At 44.1% G+C, this 17,687-nt stretch overlaps 1 long non-coding RNA gene across 2 annotated transcripts in view; it reads right to left on the minus strand.

Annotated features, from left to right (window-relative positions):
- The window catches only part of LOC125128013 (uncharacterized), a 61,890-nt gene that overhangs the window by 25,809 nt on the left and 18,394 nt on the right, over nt 1-17,687 (minus strand). The gene's annotated exons all lie outside the window — the stretch shown is intronic.

Here is a 17,687-nt window from a genome sequence, read left to right on the forward strand (position 1 = left end):
TTCATTAGCATCTTTTCTGGCAGTCTCAGGGAGAATTTAGGACTGAAGCAACTGGAAACTGGATTCTTCTCTGCCCTCTTCCCCCATTTGGCTCCTCCTACTCCTGTTCCTGGGGCCAAGAGACTCCAGACTAGGAGAAACAGTGTGTTAACTTGGTTTCCTAGGTGCTCCCCACTGCTGACCCAGTCTCCCCACCCAGACCCACTGGAGAGTCAGTCGTGTTAATTGCTTCTGGGTCATTCCGATCACCACTCTCCACCTCCTTCCCCCAGGCCCTACCCCCAGGGTGACTCATAATTTTTCCTGTACAGCAGCAGGCCCTTCTGGGCGTGCCCCCTTAAGTGGCACGTGTCCTGGTCATTGCTGGCATGGTGCATGGCTCACCCGGGTGTGTAGCCCAAACTAGCTACACAACCTGTCTGAGCCCTCTTTGGATGTCTCCCAGTCCCCACACCATTTTTGGAGTCATTTCTCCAGCCTTCTGATGGAGGAAAACACTGCATATGGAATGGGAAGATAGATGGCCCAAAGAGCTGGCTCACTACCCCTCAGCTCATTTTCCACCAGGGCAGGGGAAACGGATCTTTTCAGACAAGATCAGGCATGTTCAGGATGATATGTCCATAGATGAAAGGGATCTTCTCAGTCAATCAAAAGGACAGTATTGATCAGTGTCCCCAAACTGTTAGAGTGGTTGGGGGAAAAGGTGGATAAGAATGCCAAACAAAGGAAGAACCCTTAGTATCATACTTGCCATTAATTCCAGGACAGTGACTGACATGGTGGGGACACAAATCAATCAACCCGGGCTAATTTAAGGTTTATGACCATCAGTTTCTTACTTCCTGGAATTCTAGAACTTTAGAGTCAGCGAAACCATAGAGAACACCCATAACCGTCAGTCTTCATTTTAAGGAAGAGACCTAGAGAGTCAGGTAACTTGATTGAGGACGTGCTGTTGCTGCTATTAGTTAATGATAAGTCACATCTGGAACCTAAGTCCCCCAGTCTCCTTACACCTATTGTCAAATGAGCATCTGCTGGGCCTCATCTGCCAGGTGGGGAGTCAGTGGGTGCAGGGTAAGCTCAAAGGAGCTGGTATCAAGGAAGCATTAACCAAAGGAATGGGTTCTCCCCTAGGTTAAGAATTTTATGTAGAAGCAAATTTGCGTTTCGGTGGAAAACTGTATCATCTCTACGGATTGTGTATAACACACCCTGCTAGGTTAGGAGATTCAAGCTCTGTCCACTGTCTTTTTGTTTTGTTTTGTTTTGTTTTTGCGGGGGTCGGGGGGTGCAGGCCCGCAGCCAAGGCATATGAAGGTTCACAGGCTAAGGATCGAATCAGGGCTGTACCCGCCAGCCAGCCTACACCACAGCTCATGGCAACACGGGATCCTTAAGCCATTGAGGGAGACCAAGGATCAAACCCAAGACCTCATGGATACTAGCTGGGTTTGTTACCACTGAGCCACAATGGGAACTCCATCTGTCCACTGCCTTTAAGCTACTTTTTCAACTCTATAAATTGTTAAGTAATTGAATGATATGTAAATCCTGTCCTATCTGGCAGAGATTTGACTTCTTCCCTCCTCACCCCATTGGCAGGGAAAAAAAACCCACTGCTGCCTTCATTTGCATTTCACTTAAACATTAAAACTGCATGTAAATTTGTACTGTTTCTACTTTTCCTTTGAACCAGTTATAACATCTATCTGCCTATTTCCATTATATCATTTGAGCAAAGTAAATTCTTTAACACCTGTTCATTTTTTATCTTTTTATAAAAATCACGATTTTACTTTGTCCACTAGGCCTGGCTATCCCATAGTGTGGGGAGATAAGTAGCTGCTGGATGAATCTGTTTCTGTGTCCAAGTGAATCCAACCGGAGCTGCTCTTCTCTGGGTTTGTAAGGGGGCAGAGTGTGTCTGAGGATGGCAGATAGACTGGCCCAGGGTGAGTGACCTGGGTCCTGCATCCACTCTCACTGAATGGTGTTTCTCTTTTAACACTATATTCAAAAATTGTCAGGGAAGAAGTCCTACTTACTTCTGAGAGCAGAAGGTCCGCTTCGAGGAGAGGCAAAGAGCCAATCCTAGAAGCAAGGCTTACATGGGGCAAGGAAATAGCCTGGCTAGGAACCTCTTTGGGTCATCATTTCTTTCTTTTCTTTTCTTTTTTTCTTTTTTTGCTTTTTAGGGCTGCACCCACGGCATGTAGAAGTTCCCAGGCTAGGGCTGAACTGGAGCTGCAGCTGCCCGCCTACACAACAGCTACAGCAATGCTGTGGGATCCAAGCCACGTATGCAACCTACACCACACGTCAAGGCAAGGCCTGATCCCCAACCCACTAAGCAAGGCCATGGATCAAACTCATGTCCTCATGGATACTAGTCGGGTTCATGACTGCTGAGCCATAACAGGACCTCCTGGGTCATCATTTCTAAGTTTGTATTCTTTTCCCTGTTTTTTTTTTTTTTTCTCATGGCTGGTTAGTACACTGAAGATAAAAGAAGTGCTTGCCTATTCCACTAAAAAGAGAGGGAAAGGGAGAAGGGGATGAGAGGAAGTGAGGGGACAAATGGAAACAGGAGAAATGAGAGAGTGAGAACAAAGGGAAGGATACAGAGGAGTTCCTGTCGTGGCTCAGTGGTTAACGAATCCAACTAGGAACCATGAGGTTGCGGGTTCCATCCCTCGCCTCGCTCAGTGGGTTAAGGATCCGGCGTTGCAGTGAGCTGTGGTGTAGGTTGCAGACGCAGCTCGGATCCCGCGTTGCTGTGTCTCTGGCGTAGGCTGGCAGCTACAGCTCCGATTAGACCCCTAGCCTGGGAACCTCCATATGCCACAGAAGCAGCCCTAGAAAAGGCAAAAAGACAAAAAAAAAAAGGGGGGGGGGAAGGATACAGAGAACAGGGCAGGGCAGTTTTCCCACTATGGTGCCCTGGGCTGCAGAAAATGATCTGAGACACAACTAAATAAATCGGATAGTGATGAGGCAGTCCCCTTGTCACTCATGATTGTGAGGAAAAAGCCTGAGTTTGGTATTAGTCTGTCTTCAACACCTCTCTTAACATTTCCTCTTACCCCAGGGTAGGTAGAGCTTGGGCTCAGAGCCTGCAGTCACCAAAAGTATCCAGCTGGAATTTCACACCATTGTTCTCTTTTCATTGTACTCATTTTACTGTTTTATAATTTCCTCCTATTTATAGCAAAGAGTACTGGTTTTCCACTGATTTTAAGTTTCTTTAAAAGTAATTTTAGGAGGAAGTTCCCTTCGTGGCTCAGTGGTTAACAAACCAACTAGGATCCATGAGGATGCAGGTTCCATCCCTGGCCTCACTCAGTGGGTTAAGGATCCGGTGTTGCTGTGAGCTATGGTGTAGACTGCAGACACAGCTTGGATCCCGCACTGCTGTGGCTATGGAGCTGCAGCTCCAATTTGACCCCTAGCCCAGGAACTTCCATATGCTGTGGGTGCAGCCCTAAAAAGACAAAAAAAAAAAAAGTAATTTGATTTAGTTTTTAGAAGGGAGTCAAGAGAAAAAAAAAATCAAGCGATATCCAAAAATTAAGTAAATATCAGGACATGCAAAAATCATATGGGTGGCAAATGATTGGAAATAGTGGCCAAGTTAGAGAAGGAAAGGGAAGAAAGCTCCCTAACACAGTTTGTATGCCCAAAGCACAGTGAGGCCGAATAAACTGAGACGTTGGTGTCTGGAGCAGAGAAAGGTTTCCCGTGGGGCCAAGCAAGGAGAATGGGTGGCTTGTGCTCCCAGACTCTGAACTCTCTGGTGGTTATCAGGGAGAAGTCCCCCCGACCCCCAGCTCCCAAGGCATGTGGAAATTCCAGGGCCAGGGATCAAACCTGAACCGTAGCAGCAATCTACAGTGACAAGGCTGGATACTTAACCTGCTGTGCCACTCAGGAATTCTGATAAGTTGTTAATTGGCAAAATTTGGGGTGAGGGCTGCAGGGTGTGTGACTTTCTTCTGATTGGTTGGTGGTGAAGTAACAGGGTGGTGATCCAAGAGTTTTGTGCTTGGCCTGAAATTACCATCCTCCACCTGGGTGGGGGCCTTAGTTCTTGCAGAAGAGCTCAAAGGTATTGTTATGGATCATGGATATTCGCTCCTGAGGAGCCAGGACCTTACCCCAAGGCTGCACTATTGTTTCTTGACTGCCCCTCCCTAGCTTCTCCATTCCCTCCCACTCTGATTAGCAACCTTTTAAATCTGCCCTTTGGAACTCAGGGAAGGTCTAGGAGGCTGAATGATGCCTATCTCCTACAAACAAGAAATGGGGACCGGGAAAGGATTTGTACCAGGGAAGGCCCCTCAGGGTCCTGCTCCATTTTAAGAAGACAAAGAAGAAAGGAGAAAGAAATCAATACGGCGAGGAAAGAAGAGAAACTATGCCTGGGAGCTGAGGGACACTGGAGGACGAGAAAATGAGCGCCAAGACAAGTGGGGTGGGGGACTGACTGGCTTTTGTATTTGGGGTCTGAGGTGAAGATAGGAAGATGCAAGGAGTCCGGTGGTGTCTTAAATGTATCCTGACTGCTTTGCAAACATTGGGAAGTTACTCAGGAAAACCAGCCATGGTTTAGGGTGGCTCTGATCCTTGAGGAAGGGAAGCGGGGGGATCTCTCATGGACTCTCTCTTTAGGCCATTATAGCTACTTGAGTAGACATCAGTTCATTTTTTTTTCTTTCTTCATTGGTATTCATTAATCATCTTATTTGTTTGTTTGTTTGTTTGTTTGTTTAATGGCTGCACTCTTGGTATACAGAAGTTCCTGGGCCAGGGATTGAATTCAGACTGCAGCTGCAGCAGCACTGGCTTCTTTAACCCACTGTGCCGGACTGGAGATTGAACCTGCACCTTCGAAGCAACCTGAGCCTCTGCAGTTGGATTCTTTTTTTGAAGGGGGGTCTTTTTAGGGCCACACCCATGGCATATGGAAGATCCTAGGGTAGGAGTAGAATCAGAGCTATAGCTGCCAGCCTACGCCACAGCTCACAGCAATGCTGGATCCTTAACCCACTGAGCAAGACCATGAATTGAAGCCGGCTCCTCATGGATACTAGTTGGGTTCATTACCTCTGAGCCACAATGGGAACTCCTGCAGTTGGATTCTTAACCCACTGTGCCACTGTGGGAACTCCTCATTAGTTATTTTTCAATGTCTAATTTCGAGAACTTGTTCTATGAAGCCTGAATTTGCATGCCGAGGCATGAAATTACCGTCTATAACTGAAAACCTGTCTGCTTCGCTACTTAATTTAGAGATATGCTGGTTGGCACAAGTCTTCTGGTGCCAAAAAATCTTTCATTTCTGAACCGCCTAGCCAAGCTCAATGAAAAATATAACCATAAATACTCATTCCAATGACTCCCCAGGCCATAATCACACAGCTTTTATACTGCATTTACTCAGGGATTCCCCAGCCAAAATCATTTTGCTCACTCTTCTCCAAGGTCTTTGGAAATGTCTGTGTCCTACCACCATCTGCTTTACTGTGCACCCCCCTCCTTGCAGACCATGTACCTAGATGCCTGGTTGAAGCTGTTGGCCCCATATCCTGTAGTCATAAGCCTCTGGCTCCCTGGCTTAGCACAAAGTGATGCTCTTGCCAGAGGCACTAGGGGTGGAAGCCTCGGGCTTATGGCTTTCACAGTAGGAGTTCCTTGCCATTGGGGTTCAGATTTCTAGGCAGAGCTATTGAGTCCCTGGCAGGGTGGATTTGTAAAGCTGATGTGCATGGGGAGAAGGGAAAGGAATGTCTTAGATGGATAGAGAGAGACACAAGTGGAAGGTCACAAATTATAATTCTCTAACCCCTGGAGTTCACTTAGTCCCCAGTGCTAGTCCTGCTGCCAAAGGCCAGGCATAGACTAGCCAGTCCCTACAAGGAAATGTGAGGCCCCTATCTGTGCTTCTCAAAACTGGCTACAAATTAGAACTAAATAGGAAATTTTAGAAATACTGACGCTCAGAGTTCCTGCTGTGGCTCAGTGGGTTAATGATCCGGCTTTGCTGCAGCTATGGCATAGGTCACAGCTATGAGGCTCAAATTCAATCCCTGGCCTGGGAACTTCCATATGCTGTGAGTATGGAAAAAAGGGGAAAAAAATTACTGATGCTCAGAAGATGGACATTTCTCCAAAAACAAAATACAGAATGCCAATAAACACATGAAAAGATGTTAACATCGATAATTATAAGAGAAATGCAAATCAAGACTACAATCAAGTGCCACCGCTCAGTGGGTTAAGGATCTGACCTACACTGTGAGCTGTGGTGTAGGTCACAGACACAGCTTGGATCTGGCATTTCTGTGGCTGTGGTGTAGCCTGTCAGCTACAGCTCTAATTTGACCCCTAGGCCTGGGAAGTTCCATGTGATGTGTGCCGCCCTAAAAAATAAAATAAAATAAAATAATTAAAAGTCTATGAATAACAAATGCAGCAGAGGCTATGGAGAAAGGGAACCCTCCCATACTGATGGTGGGAATATAAGTTGGTGCAGCCACTATGGAAAACAGTATGGAGGTGCCTCAGAAAAGTAAAACAGAATTACCATATGATCCACCAATCCCACTCCTGGGTATATATCCAGACAAAACTATGATTCAAAAAGCTACATGTACCTCTATGTTCATAGCAGCACTATTCACAGTAGCCAAGACATAGAAGCTACCTAACTGTCCATCGACAGATGAATAGATAAAGATGATGTGGTACATACAGACAACGGAATACTACTCAGCTGTCAAAAAATGAAATAATGCCATTTGCAGCAACATGGATGCAACTATCACCCATGAGATGATATGGATGATATCATACCAGAGGTTATCCACACTAAATGAAGTAAGTCAGAAAGAAAAAGACAAATACCATACAATATCACTTATGTGTGGAATCTAAAATGTGACACAAATGAACTTATTTACACAATAGAAATGGACACACAAACATGTGGTTACAAAGGGGGAGGGGGTTGTAGGAGGGATAGAGTGGAAGGTTGGGGTTAGCAGATGGAAGCTATTACATATAGAATGAATAAACAACAAGGTTCTACTGTATAGCACAGGGAACAATATTCAATATCCTAAACCATAATGGCAAAGAATACTTAGGAGTTCCCTGGTGGCTCAGCAGGTTAAGGACCAGCATTGTCATTGCTGCAGCTCAGGCCACTGCTATGGCATGAGTTTGATCCCTGGCCCAGGAAATTCCACATGCCTTGAGTGTGGCCAAAAAAGAAAAAAAAAATTAAAAATTGTTTTTAAAAAAGAAAATAATACTTTAAAAAAAGAAAGTGTATATATATATATATATGCATATATATATGCATAACTGAATCACTTTCCTATACACCAGAAATTAACACAACTTTCTCAGCCTTAGCACCATCTTCTGAGAGACCTCTGTGCCATAAGAGTGGAGGAAGAAGCCAGTGTGCAGGCTGAAGTGCAAAGAAGAAAGATGAGGCAGAGGTCCAAATCAACTTGGGAGCCACTGGAGCAGAAACAAGGAAAGCCAGAAGCCAGGGGTGCTGGTACCATTTGCTGGACTGAATGCCGACTGTCTAGAACATGTCTCAGTGGATCTATAAAATCTTTTGTCATTCTGATCACCTCGACCACTTTGAGACCCACCTTGCTCATGTCAAAATGGTTCTTTGCCCTGGATCTGTGACATTCTGGACTAGTCCTGTTCTCAGTTTTGCCTGAATGTAACACGTGTACAATAAATCACTTTCTGTTTTAGCTGAAAAAAACAACACAAAACATTGTAAATCAACAATACTTCCATGAAAAAATAAGTAAATAGAAAAAAAGAAATACTGATACCCAATCCCTGCCCAGACCATTTAAATCGAGATTTGCAGGGGTTGGGGGGCGGCATGGGGATGTTAGCTGGGCTGTTGGTTTTTGTTTTTTTGATTTTTAGGTCTGCACCCTCAGCATATGGAAGTTCCCAGGCTAGGATCAAATTGAAGCTGCAGCTGCTGGCCAACACCACAGCCATAGCAACAGCAACTCAGCATCTGAGCCACTTCTGCAACCTATACCACAGCTCATGGCAACGCCAGATCCTTAATCTACTGAGCAAGGCCAGGGATCGAACCCACATCCTTATGGATACTAGTCTCAGATTCATGTCCTCTGCGTCACAACGGGAACACCAGTATTTTTCTTTCCTTCTTTTTTTTTTTTTTTTTTGTCTTTTTAGGGCAGCACCCAAGGCACATGGAGGTACCCAGCCTAGGGGTCTAATAGGAGCTACAGCTGCCAGCCTACACCACAGCCACAGCAATGCCAGATCCGAGCGGCATCTGCGACCTATACCATAGCTCACGAAACCTCATGGTTCCCAGTCGGATTCATTAACCACTGAGCCACGACAGGAACTCCTCCAGTATTTTTAAATTAAGGTAATTTAGATATAACAAAGCACACAAAACGTAAGCAATACAGCTTAGAGAACTTTTGCACCTGGGTAACTAACAGTGAGGTAAATATTCAAGACATGGATTCTATCAAACATATAAAATTCTATCAAACATATAAAGAGGAATTGGTACGCATCCTCCTTAAACTCTTTCAAAAGGTTGAAGAAGAAGGAATACTCCCAAAGACATTCTATGATGCCACCATCACCCTAATTCCAAAACCAGACAGAGATACCACCAAAAAAGAAAACTATCGCCCAATATCATTGATGAATATAGATGCAAAAATTCTCAACAAAATCTAAGCCAACCGAATTCAACAACATATCAAAAAAATTATACACCATGACCAGGTAGGGTTCATCCCAGGTTCACAAGGATGGTTCAACATACGCAAATCAATCAACAACATACACCACATTAACAAAAGAAAAGTCAAAAATCATATGATCATCTCAAGAGATGCAGAAAAAGTCCAACATCCATTCATGATCAAGACTCTCACCAAAGTGGGTATAGAGGGAACATTCCTGAATATAATCAAAGCCATTTATGATAAACCCACAGCAAATATAATACTCAATGGGGAAAAACTGAAAGCCTTCTCACTCAAATCTGGAACAAGAAGGGATGCCCACTCTCACCACTGCTCTTCAACATAGTTTTGGAAGTCCTAGCCACAGCAATTAAACAAACAAAAGAAATAAAAGGCATCCATATAGGAAGAGAAGAGATCAAACTGTCACTGTATGCAGATGACATGATACGATACATAGAAAACCCTAAGGACTCAACCCAAAAACTACTTGAACTGATTCATAAATTCAGCAAAGTAGCAGGATATAAGATTAACATTCAGAAGTCAGTCGCATTTCTGTATACCAGCAATGAACTATTAGAAAAGGAATACAAAAATACGATACCTTTTAAAATTGCACCTCACAAAATCAAATACCTCGGAATACACCTGACCAAGGAGGTAAAGGACTGATATGCCGAGAACTATAAAACTTTCATCAAAGAAATCAAAGAAGATGTAAAGAAATGGAAAGCTATTCCATGGTCCTGGATTGGGAAAATCAATATTGTAAAAATGGCCATACTACCCAAAGCAATCTACAGATTCAATGCAATCCCTATCAAATTACCCAGGACATTTTTCACAGAACTACAACAAACAATCCAGACATTTATATGGAACCACAAAAGACCCAGAATCGCCAAAGCAATCCTGAGAAACAAAAACCAAGCAGGAGGCATAACTCTCCCAGACTTCAAGAAATACTACAAAGCCACAGTCATCCAAACAGTGTGGTACTGGTATCAAAACAGACAGACAGACCAATGGAACAGAATAGAGAACCCGGAAATAAACCCTGACACCTATGGTCAATTAATCTTTGGCAAGGGAGGCAAGAACATCAAATGGGAAAAAGAAAGTCTATTCAGCAAGCATTGCTGGGAAACCTGGACAGCTGCAGGCAAAGCAATGAAACTAGGACACACCCTCACACCATGCACAAAAATAAACTCAAAATGGCTGAAAGACTTAAATATATGACAGGACACCATCAAACTCCTAGAAGAAAACATAGGCAAAACACTCTCTGACATCAACATCATGAATATTTTCTCAGGTCAGTCTCCCAAAGCAACAGAAATTAGAGCAAAAAGAAACCCATGGGACCTCATCAAACTGAAAAGCTTTTGCACAGCAAAGGAAACCCAAAAGAAAACAAAAAGACAACTTACAGAATGGGAGAAAATAGTTTCAAATGATGCAACCAACAAGGGCTTAATCTCTAGAATATATAAACAACTTATACAACCCAACAGCAAAAAAACCAACCAATCAATGGAAAAATGGGCAAAAGACCTGAATAGACATTTCTCCAAGGAAGATATACAGATGGCCAACAAACACATGAAAAAATGCTCAACATCGCTGATTATAAGAGAAATGCAAATCAAAACTACCATGAGATATCACCTCACACCAGTCAGAATGGCCATCATTCATAAATCCACAAATAACAAGTGATGGAGGGGCTGTGGAGAAAAGGGAACCCTCCTGCACTGTTGGTGGGAATGTAAACTGGTACAGCCACTATGGAGAACAGTTTGGAGATACCTTAGAAATCTATCCATAGAACTTCCATTTGACCCCCCAATCCCACTCTTGGGCATATTTCCGGACAAAACTCTCCTTAAAAGAGACACATGCACCCGCATGTTCATTGCAGCACTATTCACAATAGCCAGGACATGGAAACAACCCAAATGTCCATCGACAGAGGATTGGATTCGGAAGAAGTGGTATATATCCACAATGGAATACTACTCAGCCATAAAAAAGAATGACATAATGCCATTTGCAGCAACATGGATGGAGTTAGAGAATCTCATACTGAGTGAAATGAGCCAGAAAGGCAAAGACAAATACCATATGATATCACTTATAACTGGAATCTAATATCCAGCACAAATGAACATCTCCTCAGAAAAGAAAATCATGGACTTGGAGAAGAGACTTGTGGCTGCCTGATGGGAGGGGGAGGGAGTGGGAGGTATAGGGAGCTTGGGCTTATCAGACACAATTTAGAATAGATTTACAAGGAGATCCTGCTGAGTAGCATTGAGAACTTTGTCTTGATACTCATGTTGAAACAGAACAAAGGGTGGGGGAAAAAAAATGTAATTGTAATGTATACATGTAAGGATAACTTGATCCCCTTGCTGTACAGTGGGAAAATAAAATAAATAAATAAATAAATAGGAGTTCCCGTCGTGGCGCAGTGGTTAACGAATCCGACTAGGAACCATGAAGTTGCAGGTTCGGTCCCTGCCCTTGCTCAATGGGTTAAGGATCTGATGTTGCCATAAGCTGTGGTGTAGGTTGCAGACGCGGCTCGGATCCTGTGTTGCTGTGGCTCTGTGTCCCTCTGAAGGCTCCTTTCTGATACATATATATAAGAAAAGCTCTCTGCCCTCCCACTACACATATGTATGTATGTATGTGTGTATATATATATATACACACACACGCTATATATATATATATATATATATAGCGTGTGTGTGTATAAAGGCCCATCAGATCAGAAGCAGAGGCAGCCAGCACCTCTCTTTTGAACTTTTCTGGTCCTCCCAACTGCTGGTCTAGGAGAGGACAAAAAATTCTTCCTTTCCTCTATCTATCTTGTGTTCATTGGCCGGGGCTCTATAAATTAGACTGATAAAGACAGAATAACAAGAGAAAAACCAACAAGTTTATCAACATGTGCACTGCACATATACACAAGAACAAATGATAAAATTTTAGAGAAGTGACAAGACAAAGGAAAAGGATATTGAGGTGGGCAAATATTGGGAAGGCAAATATATGGGGAAACTACTGGAAACCAAAGATGGTATTAGCAAGGTTTGTTATGGAGATTCCTCTGGTGCTCAAGGTTTAATTTTTGACCTTCCGAGAAGGGGGTTGAGGGGACACCTTTACGAATTTAGGTTCTACTTTTTTAGGCAAACAGGGAGAACAGAGAACGTCTCTTGTATTTGCTTCATCTCTATTGACTTTAGCTCAAAATAATTCTTATGCCAAAATGGCACATTTTGGGGTGGCATAATGTGCAACCCTTCACAGAGAAACCTTGTCAAGTTCCACCTCTTGGGTCCCTTCACTTGGTTTGAAGAGAAGGGAGACGCTCCCCTAGAATCTTCACTGCTAACATTCAGAACAAGTTGCTTGAAGATGAGTGCCTGACAGAATCAGAAAAGCAGAACTCCAGTAGGTTTTTTGTTTGTTTGCTTTCAGGGCTTCAAGCCACCTCTTCCTTATTATGATTATGATTATTTTCAATTTAAAAGCCCTGCCTAGAAGGTCCAGCACCTTTCTTTAAAAAGATACTCTTGTTACCCACTCTTTGAATTTGGGGGATTCAGTTGTGCCTAACATAAGAAAAATCTCAAACTGCCTCCCTGACACTGTATTTTTGTGTGTATAGTAAAATATACATAACATAAAATTCATCATTTTAACTTTTTTTTTTGTCTTTTATAGGGCCGTACCCGAGGCACATGGAGGTTCCCAGGCTAGATGCGTCTGCAACTTACACCACAGCTCACAGCAACGCCAGATCTTTAACCCACTGAGCAAGGCCAGGGATCGAACCCGCAACCTCATGGTGGTCGGATTCGTTAACCACTGAGCCACGACGGGAACTCCCATTTTAACCATTTTTAAGCATACAGTTCAGTGTGAAGTATCTTTACATTGTTGTGCAAACCATCACCGCTATTCATCTTCCAGAGCTTTTTCAGCATCCCAAACTGAAATGGTACCCATGAAATTATAACTCCCCTTTCCCTCTTTCTCCTAGTCCCCGGTAACCACCATTCTACTTTCTGTCTCTATGAATTTGTTTATTCTAAGTACCTCATATAAGTGGACACACAGTATTTGTTCTTTTGTGTCTGGCTTATTTCACTTACCATAATGCCCTCAAAGTTCATCCACACTGTAGCACTCGTGGCATGTGGAAGTTTCCAGGCCAGGGATCCAGGGATTGAACTCTCACCACAGTGTAACTGAGCTATGGCCCTGTGTGGAGACTTTGTGTCCTCCATTTCCTGTTTTTAGGAAATAAGCTTCAGCCTCCATGACCTTCCCTGAGTTCCAAAAGGTAGGTTCAAACAGTTGCTAATTAGGAAAGGGAGGGGATACAGAGACCAGGGAGAAGCAGTGCAGCCTTGGGGCAGGGTCCCTGTTCCAACTGGAGGAACATACACGACAATATATTTGAGACCTTCTGCAGAACTAAAAGCCCCAACAAATGGTAAGTGTTAACTACTGGATGAAGCATTCTTCATTCCAAGGAAGAAGGCGGACCACCAAAACCAGTCCTGGGGCTGCTAAACATCAGCTTTGAGAAACAATGCAAGCTTGCCTCTACCCTGATCCTTATCTGCAGCCTATTTTCCACTCCCCAAAGTATAAAACCACCTCCTAATCTCTCCCTAGGGGGTCACAGTCTTTAAGGTGTTACCCTGCTGTGGTCCCCTTTGTTTGGCAAAGCAATGAAAGGTATCTTTTTCTCCTTCACCCAAAACGCTCTTTGGCACCACAGACAGAATTTTGGCAACAACAGCAACAACTCAAGCCTCTGCAATGACAATGCACATGGAGGTTCCCAGGCTAGGGGTCAAATCAAGAGTTGTAACTGCCTGCCTACACCACAGCCACAGGAATGCCAGATCCCAGCCATGTCTGCAACCTATACCACAGCTCACAGCAGTGCCAGATCCTTAACCTACTGACTGAGGCCAGGGATCAAACCTGCATCCTCATGGATCCTAGTTGGGTTCACTAACTGCTGAGCCATGATGGGAACTTCTCCTGTCCTCCTTTCTAATCCACCACCTCACTAACCCAGAGCACCTGGGCCTTCTTGCATATTGGCCCCCCTCTTTTTCTTGAGATCAACTCCACAAGAGAAGGGGTGGAAGCCTTTGTCTTCCACAAAAGATCTTGCTGCACCATTTCCTCCAGGACAGGGAGCATCTCTAAGCTTTTACATTCAGGACAGGGAGCATCTCTAAGCTTTTACATTCGATGACCAAGAGGAGCCACTCCAAGTATCTTCCTAGGACAAAGAAAATCTCCCCAAGATGACTTCCTGCTTCTACCAAGCCTCAGAAACAGCTGTTAGCCTTTAAATTGCTGCTTCAAGGGGAAAAAAAAAAGTTTTGTTTAGCCAAAGATCCTACTATATCACAGCCCTGCCAGACCCATTTGGCCTTGGGTCTGAAGTGCATGGAGCAGCATGGACAGAGGTTACTTGGGTGTGCAGGGGCCACTGTCCCATGTGGACTGGGGAGAGGTCCATTTTACTCCACCTGAGGGGGTCCACAGAGTGGCTCACATGGTAGTAAGGACCTCAGGGAGCGAAGGCTATAAAGCTGGCAGCTCCAGGACTGGCAGCCTCAGATCCCGAGGTCTCTACCCTGAGGCTGGGACCTCAGCCTCTAGCAGGAATGGCAGCATCTATGCTCACCTTGGCTGTGAGGACCAAGAGTGAACTCATGTGCTCCTCTGGGGCCTCCAAAAATCTCACTGGAGGAGGCCCGAGATTCTGGTTATTCAAGTGGGGCCTAAGCCAAGGATTTTTGAGTTCTGACTGCTCAGGGAATCTTTTGGACTGAAGAGGCCTTGGAAAATTCTGATTCACCCAGATAATAAAAAAACAAAAACAAAAACAAAAAAACAATATATAGTGAGACAGATTCTTGAAAAAGTAGCTTCGAATCTTCCCATTTTCTAAAACTTCAGTCAGTTTAATTTGTTTCACACTCCCCAACTCTTCTTGCTCCAGAGGTGCTGATAGAAAGTGAAATGGTCAGGATTCTGAAAGCAAGGCCAGCCTCTAGAGGCAGGGTGTAGACAAATGGGAATTGTAGGCCCCAGAACAAGGAGCTAGACTTGTCAAGACTTTCCAGCCTTCTGGTTTGCATAAAGCAATTCTTGTCCTGAGTTTGAAGCTGCTAAGGCAGCAAGAAAGAGCCTAGTAAATTAAGTCTGTCTGCTGGTGGCCAGAATTGGTTGGGCATTTCTAGGGCCACCACCTTCTCTAGAAGCTTTTCAAGGTCAAGGTCTCCTCTCATGTTCTCAAATGAGAGCCATCCAGCTATTCAGGAGTGGCTGCCTTCTCTTCATCAAAACAGGAACTAGAGCCCTGAAGAGGAGGCAGGCATGGGGCCTCATCAACCCTAGCCAAGAACAGGGTGTTAGAGACTCATAAGCTATTTACATTCATCTTCTCCAGGCCAGACTCTGCTCCCCAACAAACTTCAAGAGAGCACCTATCTTGTGCAAGTCACACTCCTGTGCCATGAGGGACATAGCAAGAGATTAAGGCAACAAGAAATGTACCATCTGGTAGAGGAAAGAGTTAGACACATAAAGTAAGGACTCAATGCCCCCAAAAGAAGTGTAGGGGAGGAAAGACTTTCCCTCCACCCTCCTAGATTCATTAGCTGAGTCTATAAAATAAATAGACAATAGGCAAATTAACAGGAGAAAAAATACACAAACACTGGAGTTCCCGCTGTGGCTCAGTGGTTAACAAATCTGACTAGGAACGCTGAGGTTGCAGATTCAATCCCTGGCCTTGCTCAGTGGGTTAAGGATCCAGCATTGCCGTGAGCTGTGGTGTAGGTCTGTGGCCACAGCTCCGATTTGACCCCTAGCCTGGGAACCTCCATATGCCGCAGGTGCGGCCCTAAAAAGACAAAAGACAAAAAAAGAAAAAAGAAAAAAAAATGCACAAACACTAATTTTTTTTCTTTCTTTCTTTTTTTTTTTTTTTTTTTGGTTTTTAGGGCCGCAGCCGTGGCATATGGAGATTCCCAGGGTAGGGGTCCAATTGGAGCTGTGGCTGCCAGCCTACACCACAGCTACAGCCACACAGGATCTGAGCTGTGTCTGCGACCTACACCACAGCTCATGGCAACGCTGGATCCTTAACCCACTGAGGAAAGCCAGGGACCGAACCCGCAACCTCACTTCAGATTTGTTTCCACTGCACCAGGACAGGAACTCCAACAAACATTAATTTTTAACATTACGTGGACATGGGCATCACAGAGGGGAGAAAAGTGATGGGATTTGAGAGTGTATGTGCCCTCTTATAGGGGAAGGGAAGGGGTATACAAGTCCCTTAGGGGAGAGGAAATGATTTTTAGGAAAGATAAATGGGCCCTTAGAAGAACAGAAGACAGAATAATTTGTGACAAAGTATGTCTGGGTGTGATGTGGACTTCCAGTCTCTTCTGTGATAAGAGCTGATCTTCCTAGGTTAATGAAACAACTTCCTGGGGGAGGGGATTTATGACAATTGAGTTCCTTTTGGAGGATCTGTCTTCCGGCAGATAAGAAGAATTCAGAAAAGCTTCTCTCTGCATTTCAAGCGCCTTCAGCTCAAAATAATCAATACACTGAAGCAGTATATCTTGGGGTGGCAGGTCCTGAACTCCTTCAAAAGCATGATAGAGAATGCAGAAGTAATTCTCCAGCTGTGTGGGATGTTGTTCGATTAAGGCTGCTGCATTGTTTTATACAACTTTGGTATTCTTTTAAATAACAGCAGAAACTAACATCATAAAATTTTATTAGGGTCAGATGTGTGCTAAGCACTCTAAGTGCATTAATCTGTTTCACTGGTTTAACAACACTAAGAGGAAAGTACTATTATTATTATCTTTGTTTTACAGATGAGGTTAAATGCTGTTTAGAGATGTCAAATGCTATTCCTGAGATGGTCCACCTGGTAAGAGAGAAACCAGAATTACAGCCCAGCTTGGTCCAATTCCAAAGCTTGAGCTGTTAGCCTGATGCTATGCTAGATGGATCTATAGCAACGATGAATGGAGCTCTGAGGAAGTGGGTGCTGATTCTGGTATCAGGGCTATCCAGCCTGTGGACTTATGTCTGTACTTCATATCTAAGCCTTGGATTTCCTCCTCACTTTTTTTAATGGTTGAACCAGATGACTACATATGTGCCTTCCATTTCTAAAATTTTCTCTATCTAGGATTTTTGAGCTCCTAAAATGAAACTATCTCATGCTCACTCTTTTAAATGCTTAAATCCCAAAGGACATTTAGGAGGCAAGTAGGCTGCTCTTGCAATCATGCCTCTCTGACTTCTGGGAAGGATGCTAAAAATGTCTGAGTGTCATGACAGGGGACAAAGGCAGGGGTACAGAAGGGGGGAGCCACAATAACGCTTGGAAGGAACTCAACAAACTCACGCTTTTATGCAGTGTATATTAGAGTTGAATGCTATGGCAAACAGCCCCCCCCCTTTTTTTTTTTTTTTTTTTTTGCTTTTTGCCATTTCTTGGGCCGCTCTCACGGCATATGGAGGTTTCCAGGCTAGGGGTCCAATTGGAGCTGTAGCCGCCGGCCTACGCCAGAGCCACAGCAACTCAGGATCCAAGCCGTGTCTGAGACCCACACCACAGCACACGGCAACGCCAGATCCCCATCCCACTGAGCAAGGCCAGGGATTGAACTGGCAAACCCATGGTTCCTAGTCGGATTCGCCAACCACTGCGCCACGACGGGAACTCCAACAGCCCCCATATTTTAATGGCTTAACCCAAGGAAAGTTTATTTCTTACTTAGGAACAGTCCAAGCCAAGTGTCCTTATTCCATGTT

The sequence above is a fragment of the Phacochoerus africanus genome, chromosome 5, assembly GCF_016906955.1.
Source record: "Phacochoerus africanus isolate WHEZ1 chromosome 5, ROS_Pafr_v1, whole genome shotgun sequence".
In the NCBI taxonomy this organism is placed as follows: Eukaryota; Metazoa; Chordata; class Mammalia; order Artiodactyla; family Suidae; genus Phacochoerus; species Phacochoerus africanus.